Source organism: Helianthus annuus, chromosome 6 (assembly GCF_002127325.2).
Source record: "Helianthus annuus cultivar XRQ/B chromosome 6, HanXRQr2.0-SUNRISE, whole genome shotgun sequence".
NCBI classification, from domain to species: Eukaryota; Viridiplantae; Streptophyta; class Magnoliopsida; order Asterales; family Asteraceae; genus Helianthus; species Helianthus annuus.
The window spans coordinates 70,949,191-70,960,562 of NC_035438.2; the positions used below are offsets into that span (position 1 = coordinate 70,949,191).

General features: G+C 34.3%; 1 non-coding gene across 1 annotated transcript; it reads right to left on the reverse strand.

Moving 5' to 3' along the window:
- Nucleotides 1-8,772: 8,772 nt before the first annotated feature.
- On the reverse strand, nucleotides 8,773-8,846 carry TRNAN-GUU. The gene has a single exon. It is a non-coding gene; the product is annotated as a tRNA-Asn (tRNA).
- Nucleotides 8,847-11,372: the final 2,526 nt, after the last annotated feature.

The window sequence follows — 11,372 nt, forward strand, 5'->3', positions numbered from 1 at the left end:
TGCAGATCCTCAGCTTCAGAGGCTTTTCTTTTCTTGCCACCCCTTCCTTTAGCGGGTGCCTTGGGGATCGAAGCAGTTGGGCTGGCAGGAAGCTTCTTCTTGGAGGATCGTACGTTGTCCAGATCGGTCACGCTGAACTTGGAGGCAGACTTTGAGGATTTCCGGCACCTGCACATTCAAAGCAAGATAAGTATCCTTATCCTATTTCTATTTAACTATTTATTCAAGTTTTTAACTATACAAAAAGCAGGATACTTACTTGACATGGTGACTGAGCCTGAGGATACCTCTTGTGAATCCTGGGTGATTGTCTTGAATGATCTTGTTTCAGGACCGAGTCTTCTGAAGGCAGCAAGCCTTACCTCAGTGACAGGAGATGGTATGAGGTGTGAAACAGAGACAACTGTACAACAAAAAACAAAAGGGTGTTAGTGATCCTAATACAACGATAAGGTTACTTGGTGATCCTTCTCAGGATCCTCTACCCTACCATGGGTGGTCCACTTTCTTGGTAGATCCTTCCCGTTTGGGATAGAATCTCTTCTGACAAAGAAAAAGCGCCGTTTCCAGTTTGTATCATTCTTGGTGGCTTTAAAAATGGGGAGTTCTTCACCGGGTTTTCGCTTGAAGAGATATCGGTGGGATCCAAACGTAGTGAGATCATACATCTCGGCCAACTCCGACATTCCTAGGTCAATCCCTTCCTGTTCAATGATCCTTTCAAGGGTATGTAAAACCCTCCAGATCATTGGCATAGCTTGGATATAAGAAATGTCAGTTAGAGAGAAGAAGGATTGGGTAAAGGCTGGAAAAGGATAGGTATATCCTACGGTGAACGGGGTAACAGGAAAGGCAATCCAAGTTTCAGAGACATAATCGCTTAAAGCAGTGGGATCAAAGGATTTGAAAACGGTGTTCGCCGGAAAACAATAGCGGATTCTATCAATCTGTGGATCGGTGAAACAGCAGCGTTCTTTTGCGGAATCTTTGATGATCCCTTGACTTTTCAAAGGGCTGTTCTTCTGGTGATCCTTAGCGGGAGAGTTCCGGAGCATCATTTTTGACGAGATGATGGTAAAGGAAGTAAAACAGAGTAAGAGAAGGAAGAAGAAGAAAAGAGAATACCTGATTGATCTTCGGATGAGAATTAAAAGGGAGTTTCTCTTAGATTTAAATGCAAATTGATCCTATCTCTAACTCCTATTTATAATCATGCTCTTGCAGGGTAGTCACTTCTGTGACGTCAGATATGCAACGGCTAGTCCATGTTTAACGGCTAGTTATCCGTTAGCTAATTGCGGATAAGATCAACAAAATATAACTCATTTATTTTACATAATCACTCCTTATATTTTGGGGGCAATTGTTAGTGGAGGATTTCCTAATGACCTGTGATCCTCAAGTGTTATCCTGTTTTGTGATCCTTACTTCTGTGACAGATAGTGATCCTCAGAAGTGCTTCAGGATCAGGATCATGGATCATCCTAAGGATCCTTATACTAATGATTGTTCACTTTGAATTCGGTATTGTTTTGCAGGAGTACCGGCTTGGACTTGGTCATGGCGATATTCCTGGAGCATATTCCCTTCAATTCTGCACGTGCTTGGCCATTGTGAACGTTATGGAGAACGTGGGGAGAAGGCACGAAATGCGGACAGTAGTTAGGCTAGATATTTTCTATTTTTAAAGGGGATAGCGAGCTATTTTTAGAACACTTGGCTATTTTTTGGCTACACACACTCGTACAACTGCACTCACCAGCTCTCGGCGAAACACTTAGCATTTTTCATACATTTCTACACGATACACTATAGTGATCCTTGTACTAAGCTCGCTATCATTCGAAGTTGTAAAAGAATTATTGTTTAATTTGAGTTGGTGATCGGTAGTTTCCATCACCCGAGGTTTTTTATGCCGGAGATCATTCATTGATCAAGGGCTTTTTCCTCGTATAAATCTTTGTGTCACTTGTGCAATTCATTTCTGAGTGATCCTCTTTGTTGTTTACCAATTCAAGCATCATACCCCGTAACAAAGAGTTTGGTTGCATTATCCTTATCTGATTTTTGACCACAACAGGTACCTATATAGTTTACTTTAAAAAAAAAATACTTTATTTGAGTGTTGAAACTGAACCAGTGATGTCTAATTTGGTAAAGAATGTTGAAGATTTACTATTTACTACATAAACATTATGAAGTAAATTTGTCACCCAATAAGTGATTTGTTAATTTGTGTTATTATTATTATTATTATGTTTAGGGTTAGGATATAATAGGAAGTTTATTTGGGTAGGAAGCCTAGGAAGTAATCTTGACCATCTATTTATTTAATCAAGGGCTAAGATTAAATGAGTGAAATTGAAGGAAAAAAAATGAGGCGCGCGGGTTTGTCTAGGGATATTATAGTCAATCCAAGGCAATAGTTTCTCTCTCCTCCAATTCCCCCCCATTTTTAAACGTTAATAACTCTTTCATACGACATTATTTTTTATAAAAATTGCACAAAAAAACAAGCGTTTTTTATCTTTATAACGAGTATACTATTGCTATATTTTCGAATTTTTTTTTTCGAAAACCCAGTTGTGTAAAACGCAATGGAAAAAAACCCAGTTGCGTAAAACGCAATGGAAAAAAATCCTAAAAATGACATTTATCTAAAACGCAATGCACAAAAAACACAAAGAAATGTATTATTTGTAAAACGCAATGGCCTAAAAACACAAAAGAAAATGTACTTTCTAAAACGCAATGGACTGAAAACACATAAAAATGTGTTTTACCTAAAACGCAATGCACCAAAAACACAAAGAAATGTCGTATTTCTAAAACGCAATCGCCAGAAAACACTTAAAATGTCTTTTTTCCTAAAATTAATGAACTGAAAACACCTAAAAATGTGTTTTACCTAAAATGCAATGACTAAAAACACTTCAAAAATGTGTTTATCTAAAACTCAATAGCCAAAAAAACACATAAAAATGTCTTATTTCTAAAACGCAATAGCCTAAAAACACAAAAGAAAGTGTATTTTTCTAAAACGCAATGGACTGAAAACACATAAAAATGTATTTACCTAAAACGTAATGGACTAAAAACACATCAAAAATGTGTTTTTCTAAAACGCAATGGCCAGAAAACACATAAAACTCTCTTATTTCTAAAACGTAATGGACACATAAAACTGTTTGTGAATTGTCTGAGCCAGAGAGTAGCAAATAAAAAACTGTCTACGAATTACTGTCTTCGAAATGAGGCAATTTCTGAAAAATTAAATTTTCTGATACATTTTTATTAAAGCAATTTAATCGGAAAAAAAAAATTTCCAAGCTGACAGCCAGGGGCTGCGCCCCTTGGACCCCGCCAGGGGCTGCCGCCCCTTGGACCCTGCTCCCAGGGATGCTGCCCCCGGACCCTCGCCAAGATCGTAAAACGCAATGACTCAATTCAAAAACCCAGATCGTAAAAATGCAATTCAAAAAAATCTTACATAGATCGAAGTCGATTTCTTCAGATTTCTTCACCGATTGACGAAATTTGAATGTTAGAACTACTTATCAGCGATCGAATCGAACGAATTGAGTGATTCGCTTCAAATTCACATGGAAAAAAATGAGATTTTATATGAAATTCAACTGGGTTTCTTCAAAAAAGCTGAAGAACACGTTGATTAGGGGTTTTGAATCATTGATTGGTGATGAAAATCACACTATAATGTAGTGATTATTAAGATAGAAAGTGAAGAAATGGTTGAAGATGGTAGGTTTTGAAAATGGTGAGTTTTGAAGTTACTTGGGAGAAGAAGGAAGAAAAAAAGGATATGATTGACTAAAATACCCTTTCTCTTTATTTTAAATTTTGCCAAATGTCATAATCCTATTGCTTCCTATCCTTCATAATCAAAATAAACTTTCTATTTTATCCTTACACATTAGGCTATAAGGTATGGGGTTCGTCCCCAGCCCCGTCGAGGAACGACGACGTCGTCGAACCATCCCCCCTCGGTCTCCGTCCTCTACGTCCTGCTCAAGACGTTGCCGACGGTCCAAAAATGGTGGGCCCTTTGATGATTTCGACCGTTAATAAAAAAAATTAACAACAACCCACCACCGCCGTGAACCACAACCACCACCACCACAAACTGACCTGAAAAGTGATCGGAAAGCCAAAAACTGACCTGAGAAGTGATCGGAAACAGAAGCCGGTTCAACGGAACCAAACGAGCGGAGGTTAAATCGCCGGAAAAGTGATCGGAGAAAGCGGTTATCGGTGGAGAGAAAGGATGGAGGCAATGGAAGATCTTGGGTGATGAAGATGAAGGAGAGAAAGAATGGAGGCGGTTATCGGAAAAGTGATTAGATATAGAAGTAGGTTTTGACTTTTGTTTGTGTTTTTATTTTATAATTTATGTTTTTTTGTTAAGTGAATTTCTATATACTTTATAATTTTGGATAGGAGTTGGCCAGAAAGTCCAAATTTCCTAAAAAGTGTAAAAAGTCATAAAACACCATAATGTCAACCATAAAACACACCAAAAACCCACAAATAATATGAAGAAGATTACTAAAACATCATGTATGTGGGTTTTGTGTTGTGTTTTAGATGTTAAGGCTCTGATTGTGGAATGACAAATATTATTGTGTTTTATGTTGTTTAGCATTGTGTGTTTTATATTCATAGTTCTACGATGGTGTGTTTGAAGTTTTTATGGACTATTAGAGTTTGAATATGGTGTTTTAGTAATATTCATTCTATTATTTGTGAGTTTTAGGTGTGTTTTACGCCTGAAATTATTGTATTTTATGACTTTTTACACTTTTTAGGAAAAACACACTTTCCGTAGGATCCCTACTCTATAATTTTATATATTTATTAATTCGTTATAAAAAAGTAGAAAATTGAAAAAAGGGTAAATTACACTTTTCGTCCTTTATGTTTGTATTGGATTGCAATGGATGACCTTTAACTTCAATAATTACAGTCACAGTCTTTTTTTTTAAAGCATTACACCATGAGTCCTTTAGCACTAACTAGGTTAAAAATTTCAGTTAAATATGTCATGTGCCTTGCACATGAGGGTATTATTGTCTTTTCCCATTATAATATAATAAAACAAAAACATATTATATTTTTTAAAACATATAAAATCCCCTCTTCACTTCTCTTTCACCCCTCTTTCTCTATCTCTCTCTAACACCCACCATCACCATCACCAACCCACCACCACTCTCTAACACCCACCTCAACCACCCACACCCACTGCCACCATCTTCAAACTAATTCCGACGCCGGTTTAAATCCGTCAAATCCGTCTTCTTGTTGGATCCACACACCGTAACAAACAAGGGTTTAAATCTTCCCTCAAATCTTTCCCTTTTTCCTCCATAAAATAAGGGTTTATGTCAATTTCCAAATTCTTTATCCAAAATGACAAAAGTCTTCCTTTTAATTCACTTTCATTACTTTAAAGATTAGGGTTATTTGCATATATTAGATTCAGATATACATATATGTTTGTTGACTTTATTATTGAGCAGGAAGATTTGGGGTTTCTTGTTTTGTTCATTATTTGGGCTTGTGGTTTAGTTTGAGCAAGTGGGGTCTGGTTTGATTGTGAAAAGATCTAAACTTGGTGGGTGATTTGACGAGTTACATGGATATCCAGCATGTAAAGCTTTTCTTTTCTTATTTTTTTTCTTTAGATCTGAAATATTATTATATAAAGTATTAGTTAGAAGATTATGTTGCAGAATCTTGCAGATGGTTGTTAATCGTATGCCACAGAATCGTATGACTCGAATTAATTGTTGCAGTTGCTTGTCGGTGGTTGTTAATGGTGATGGGTGGTGGTCTTTAGGAGGAAGAAAGATGGGTGGTAATGGTGAAGCACAGAGGTTACAAGCTTAGGGAGAAGGGGGGTGTCGACTTGAGAATGGGGATATTTTTTGTTGACTTGTTTTTTTTAAAAAAAAAAAAACTATTTTTAATTAAGTTAGTAAAATGACTAAACTACCCTTAATTGATCAGACTTAATTGAAAATTTTAACCTAGTTAGTACAAAAAGACTTAGAGTGTAATGCTTTTAACAAAAAAAGGATTGTGACTGTAATTATTGAAGTTAAAGGTCATCCATTGCAATCTAATACAAACATAAAGGACGAAAAGTGTAATTTACCCTTAAAAAAATAAAAAAAACATAAAAGTGGTGGGGGTAGGATCATCTAGGACCATCCTCCATACCCTCTACTTTTGTGGGATGGACCATCCTTGGGAGGACTATGACGTGGCGCCTACGTGGCCAGTGGCGGATCTAGGATTCACGTCAAGCCGTAACGTTTTATAAATAAGCCGTAACGAAATCGAAAAAAAACATCAAATTTTTCCAAAATTTACACTAAAAACGTCAAATTTTTCCGAGCCAAGCCGTAGCGGAGGTTACCCCCCGGTAACCTCTAGGTCCGCCCCTATACGTGGCGGATCATCCTCCCTTGGAGGACCATCACCATACCCTCTAGCCTTATGTTTATATACTTTTTGTATTTTTATAATTTTAATAACTTCATTCGGTTTTAGACACTCTAAGCAGTAAATCGGTTGATAGATCGGTATAATGATTAATCCGATTTTACATGATATGGTAAAATATACAAGAGGTGCTGCCACAAATGGTTCAAAAAGGGTTAAGATTAAAGTTAAAACAGCTTTTTTACTTATTTTCTTATAGTTTTATTGCTTCAGTAAAGAATTTAAAAGGGATTTTTTTTGGTAATTATTCATGATTACAAACTAGATGCTCTTGTTGAAAATAACAAGTTAAAGTTTAAAAGCTATTGAATTCCAAAAGGAGGCATATAATAAGGTTCTTCGAAGTCCAACAATGCATCATGGCCTTTAAAGTGTGAATATCTATTGTTATAAAATACATAACTATAAGTTATTATAATAATAATTTTATTCAATAAACTCTTCAAATTTAGTACTAGTTGAAGAGTTTATTGAATAACTTATAGTTATGTATTAAAGTAAAACATTATAAAACATGACAAGGATTACTTTTGGTATAAGAATATAAATTGTGTGTTAAAAACCATTATAAAAAAATGTTAAAAAAGAATAAGAACTCAAATCAAACAAACATCATTTACACTCTAAACTCAAGTTATTAACTATAACTATAATGTTACAAATGAGACGCTAAAAATCGTGTGATTTCTTGGCTTTTATCTCTGTTTTAAAGCCAATGTTTGATGAATTAAAAACGAGTTGGGAATTTATCAGATATGCTTCTTCTTTACAGCTTTTAATAGATACGCGTATTTGAACATCTCAGGTCAAATTCAATAGATTTCATTGATGGCCTGACTTGAAAATATATCATATCAACATCTAGCTTGATTGTATAGATGTTGAGACTTTGATTCTCTATTGAATGCCAATAACTCCATCATCAAGTTGACCTTTTCAAATAAATGCATATATGAAATGTATACATCATAGATGAAGTTGTTCTATAAAAATGGGTGAATGGTCATTTCACTTGCATCATGGGATGCTGTGGGTCAAGAAAGCATTTTTGTGGTGATGAGATGATAGATGCTATTCCTTCTTCATCGTGAACTTTGTAACTTGGCTCTTCCCTTGGTGTGGGGGTCTTATATTACACAAACTTTGATATATTACTTGTAGATGTGGTGTAACACTCATATTAATGTGTATAATTTAAAATTATGAGGTGCTTTTCTATTATGTACGCACAAGTAAGGAAAATTGTAAAATGATAACTTACATGCCAAATTCAACAACTTCGGTTGTAAATATGATGTAACATACTGATATGTGTTTATGTGTGTAGGTTTCATCTTGGTTAGGTATTTGGAGGTGGTGATTATAAAAATATGACCATTTTACACATAGGTGGTACTCGTTGATACAAGGGTATTCTATGGGTTTTATCAGTTAGTCATATGATGAGGGGAGGCGACGAAGACATGGGCGGACGATAGCGTTTAACAAACCTAAGGTGTCATTGGGTTTTAAAGAATATGATCAGGTGGTTTCTTACCTTACCTTTATTTTAGTATGAGTTTGGTTGCTAAGAAAATTATACATGAATGATAATTTCTTCACTTACTTAAATTTTCTATGTATTTTACTATTGAATATGATAATTTCTTCACCAATTTAAATTTAAAATATATATAATAAAATAAAAAGTCTAAACTTTTTCTTGACATAGAATAAATAGTTAAGCTTAAAAAGTACATGTGTTCAAAAAGGAAAAAAGAAAACTATCTAAGACGATAACAAATTAATTTTACAATGTTTTATTTTTCTTACATTTATTAGTTGCATTTGAATTTATTAACTTGAAAATTGCGTGTGAAACATTTTTGCTTTGAAGCACGATGCATTAAACATGCATCAAAATCATTACTTAATATATCAGTCAAATGCTTAATACAAAAAAAAAAAAAAAAAAAAATAGTACGTAAAATTGTAGTATTGTTAGGGGCTTCTAGGGCATTTTTTATAAAGTTAAGGGGTAGGAGATAAAAATGAAAATACAAAAATTGAAAATTGCGTGTGAAACATTTTTGCTTTGAAGCACGATGCATTAAACATGCATCAAAATCATTACTTAATATATCAGTCAAATGCTTAATACAAAAAAAAAAAAAATTAGTACGTAAAATTGTAGTATTGTTAGGGGCTTCTAGGGCATTTTTTATAAAGTTAAGGGGTAGGAGATAAAAATGAAAATACAAAAATAAACGCTAGAAGGAGGGCTTGAACCTCCGACCTTGTGGTTAACAGCCACAAGCTCTAACCAACTAAGCTATTCCAGCTGATGTAACTAAAGCTGATTTATTATCAATTAAATAAGAATTTAAAACGTTATTAGTTTTCTACAAAAGATTTTTAGGCCTTCGTTTTCGTGAGCCTTTATCCACTTTAGGGGTGTCCAAACTGCTCGGCGCTCGAAGATCGTTCGATGATCGTTCGAAAAAGCTCGGAAATATGCTCGTTCGATTCATTGCTCGGTTAAAACCGAGCCGAGCAGCTCGGTTCGGTTTAAAAACGAACCGAGCACGAGCATAGGTACGCTCGCTCGTCGCTCGTTCGGTTTCGATCGAATTTATTATTATTATATATAAATATTATATTTATTAAATATAATAAAGATGTTGGACCTGTAATTCTTCTAGCTTTAACTAATTTTTTAATTTATTAATTTGTAGGATGTCTTCTCATAAGCCATCAAATGTAATAGAGAATAGTGGTGAGTTAAGTGATGGGGAAAGTGTTGAGTTGGAAGATGAAATGAAAGACGTGAGAGATATGTGGATAGATTTTTGCACCTAAAAGAGCTGAAAGAGGGGTATTTTGTGGGTTTGAATTGATGTTGTTGTATTCAAATTTTATGTTTTGAAATCAGTTTTTGATTAAAGATGTCTAGAATGACTTCAACGCGTGTTTTGGAAGTTATTTTGCATTTTAGATGTTTTTAAACATTTGGATGACATTTTGTCTTTATTTTTATGGGACTTTTTATGTTTGTATTTTGGCTAAATAAAACTGAGCAAAAGCGAACCGAACCGAGCGGCTCGGTTCTAAACCGAACCGAGCACGAGCATAAGATTTCCGCTCGATTACCTAAATCCGAACCGAACCGAGCCGCTCGGTTTCAAACCGAACCGAGCACGAGCAGACCTCCGTTCGGTTCGGTTCGGCTCATGAACACCCCTAATCCACTTCATTAACAAATGAGCCCACATGTGTGATCATATACATTCTGAACCAGATTGAGAGAAGTATTGTCCGTTATAAGGTAGATGAAACTAAATATTGATTCTCAACGTATCTCAAGAATTAAAAGCTTTAAGATAGATTGTGGAGTTAATGCGATTTTAGTCTATGTGGTTTGCGCTATTTTGCCAGTTTAGTCAAAGGTTTAAAACGTTGCTTTTTTAGTCCAAATAGTTTTAAACATTGTCATTTTAGTCCACTAGGTTAACTCCACCCTTATTTTGTTAAGTAGAAGAGCGTTTCAATCATTTTAAATGTAATTTTGTTAACTAGAAGGGCCATTCGACCATATAAAATGATCGAATTACCCTTCTAGCTAACATAAAAAATGGATGGAGTTAACCCAGTGGACTAAAATGGCAATGATTAAAACTATTTGGACTAAAATGGCAACGTTTCAAACCTTTGGACTAAATTGGTAAAATGACCCAAACCACAAGAACTAAAATAGCATTTAACTCTAGATTGTGAATGTGACACTTTTATTAGTATACTAATCTTTATTAAAACAAAATAATGTTTTGTTTTTCAAATGCATATATTACTATCGCCGAGCCTTGAGTTGGAACCGGATTGGACCAGATCGAACTGGAAACCAAAAACATAAGAAATCGCAAACCGATGATCAGACTGGAAAAATATCGGTCTATCTCAATTCGTTTAAGTATTCTTGTTTACAAGCAAAAAATTAATAATCAAGTGGGGCTAGCCCTCTAGGTAGAGGCTTATGCCTTTTAAAGAAATTTAAACAAGAAGAATTATTTAAGTGGTGTAACGTAGGTAGAAATAAGTTTTGCTATTAAAAAAAAAGTTATCATTGATAACAAAATGAAAATACTTTCGATTTTTGTTGAGTTTTTTTTTTCCTTTCATTACTTTTGTCACTTAATATATATTTCATTATTTTTGTCACTTAATATATATTTCATTATTTTTGTCACTTAAATGTAATTTTTCATTATTTTTGTCACGTTATGTATTTTCAAATTGTTGTGAATTCATTTCAAATAATTAAAAAAAAATCAGAAAATGAGAATGCCAGACAACATAATAACCAGACAACATAATGTATTTTGATGAGTCATGCATACATACACAATCTTAACCAAATTATGCATACAACAGAATGCTTTTTTGTTGAAAAATATCAAACCCTAATTTCGAATTTTAGGGATTCTTTCAGATAATTGCCATTTGGCAGTTCTTGGCAATGGCAGTTATTATTAATTTTTAAATTTTGAAATAAACTGATGCAAAACTGCCTTTATTTTTTATCCAAAAATATGACGATTTTATTACAAAATTATTTTTTCTTAGGCATTTTCAGTATAGCAATTTAATCAAAATAAACTTTTTTCAAGAGCTTTGATCAACCCACTCCGATGAAGCTCTACTTCTTGTTTATAGATTTTAAACTTTTCAAGGGCTTCATCCTTAGCATGCAACAAATAAACATACCAGAATCTTGCAACATCATCTATAAACATTACTGTATACTTTTTCTTACCTGGTGATGGCGTAGCATGATAGTCACATCTATGTATCAAATCTAACATTTTACTTTC